The sequence below is a fragment of the Schistocerca nitens genome, chromosome 8 (genome assembly GCF_023898315.1).
Source record: "Schistocerca nitens isolate TAMUIC-IGC-003100 chromosome 8, iqSchNite1.1, whole genome shotgun sequence".
NCBI classification, from domain to species: Eukaryota; Metazoa; Arthropoda; class Insecta; order Orthoptera; family Acrididae; genus Schistocerca; species Schistocerca nitens.
This window is the reverse complement of record NC_064621.1, coordinates 246,955,879-246,958,225: the sequence shown is the minus strand read 5'-3', so window position 1 is coordinate 246,958,225 and position 2,347 is coordinate 246,955,879. Positions and strand designations below refer to the sequence as shown.

At 45.7% G+C, this 2,347-nt stretch overlaps 1 pseudogene; it reads right to left on the bottom strand.

Moving 5' to 3' along the window:
• Positions 1 to 1,668: 1,668 nt before the first annotated feature.
• LOC126199789 (5S ribosomal RNA) lies at positions 1,669 to 1,786 on the bottom strand (annotated as a pseudogene).
• Positions 1,787 to 2,347: the final 561 nt, after the last annotated feature.

The window sequence follows — 2,347 nt, the reverse complement described above, 5'->3', positions numbered from 1 at the left end:
CCCCCCCCCCCCACTCCCTTTCTGACCATTTCCTCTACCACCTCTCTCTGGTCTTGAGCCTTGTTTATTATTATTGTAAACAAAATTTTGTTTGGGAAAAGAAGTCGCTTAAAATGAGTGAATAAATCTGTTGGGATCATTGGTACCTATACGGAATGAGTATGAGAGATACCTCACCAGCTGCCGTATCTCTGAGAATACTAGCTGCAGTTTCGGTATTTCGTATATTCTTGATCTTCGAACGGGTAAGATTGCAAAGTTTCTGACGATTCAGATTCGGTATAGTGTTCACATCATAAGTCATAACTACAGCTTTCCTCTTTTCTGTTAAAACCGACTGCGAGGAAGAAAATAAACTAGCACATAGTTGTGTATACAATTTTTGTTAAAAATTATATATAAGGAGAAAGAATACACATGGGAGAAACACTTTGTCTAATGGTTTAAATGCCCTCTTACCGCAGTGAGAAAGAAAACTGAATCGTCCATTTTCACAGCACTGCACAGAATTTTTTTTCTCGCAGTCGGTTTTAATAGAAAACCTGTAAATTTTTATTTAAAAAGAAAGTACATATAGCGTGTGTCTGCCGGAAGGTTTACTAGGGTATCATGCAAAAACTGGAAATTAATCAATCAAGAACTTTTCGAGAATTTTGCTGTTCTTCACGAATGGCAGCTCAACAGCTTGATCACCAGAATGGCGTTGTATATGTAGTCAGTGCGTGGGATAACCAGGAGAGATCTCCTGCTCTCATAAAAAAAACCGCACTCCAGACCATAACTCCAGCTGGGGGTCCAAATGTCTAGCAGAGAGATTTATTGCAAGCCCTCAACTGGCCTCCTTCTAACCAACACACGGCCATCACTGGCACCAAGGCATATCTGTTCTCATCAGAAAACACAACACACCTCCACCCTGCCCTCCAATGAGCTCTCACTTGACATCGTTGAAGTCTCAAAGGCAGTGGTTTTGGGCTACACGGCGTCAGGCTCGGAGCTGTTCTTAATGTAACAGATCTGAAACAGTTCGTTGTGCCACTGTGCTGCCATCTACGGCTCAAATTGCTGCTACAGATGCTGTGCGATGCGCCAGAGCAATATGCCAAACACGATGGTTTCCTCTCGCGGTAGTGCCACGTAGCCTTCCGGAGACCGGTTTTCTTGCGACCGTACATTCTCGTGACCACCATTGCCCGCAATCGTGTACAGTGGGTACATTCCTGCAAAGTATTTCTGTAGTATCGCAAAGAACATCCAGCTTCTCTTAGCTATATTGCCCGACCTAGTTATGCGACTGGTGCGAAATTTGAATAGACATCATCTTTAAGATGTAGAAACAAGCCTTCCAACTTTCGTTTATGTCGCACAATCGTGGTGCCACGATTTCTTTCCGTCAGACTATATTGGCTATGTGTAAAAAAATGTATAACAAATTATAGTAAATCGGCCAAAAAAACTACTACCGAACAGACCATGAAGGCCCAACTGTACTGACGGGTTGCCGTGTCATCCTCAGCTCATAGGCGTCACTGAATACGGATATGGTCAGCTACGGATATGGTCAGCACACCGCTCTCCCGACCGTTTGTCAGTTTCCGAGACCGGAGCAGCTACTTCTCAATCAGGTAGCTCCTCAGTTTGCCTCACAAGGACTGAGTGCACCCCGCTTGCCAACAGCGCTCGATACACCGGATGGTCACCCATCCAAGTGCTAGTCCAGCCCGACTGCGATTAACTTCGGTGATCTGATGGGAACCGATGTTACCACTGCGGCGAGGCCGTTGACAAAGTGGAGGAGAACTTTTCGAGATTATTGCTAAAACATTTCCTCTTTGTATCATATATACACTATGTGATCAAAAGTATCCGAACACCTGGCTGAAAATGGCTCACAAGTTCGTGGCGCCCTCCATCGGTAATGCCCTGATGACAGCTTCCACTCTCGCAGGCATACGTTCAATCGGGTGCTGAAAGGTTTCTTGGGGAATAGCAGCCCATTCTTCACAGAGTGTTGCACTGAGCAGAGGTATCGGTGTCGGTCAGTGAGGTGCTCAATCGCGTTGAAAGATACAATCGCCATCCCCGAATTTCTCTACGACAGTGGGAACCAAGAAGGTGCTTAAAACATCATTGTAGGACTGTGTTGTCATAGTGCCACGCAAAACAACAAGGGGTGCAAGTCCTCTCCACGCAAAATACGATCACACCATAACAACAGCGCCTCCGAATTTTACTGTTGGCACTACACGCGCTGGCAGATGATATTCACCGGCCATGCGGTATACCCACACCCTGCCGTCGGATCGTCACATTGTGTACCGTGATTCGTCACTCCACACAAGGTTTT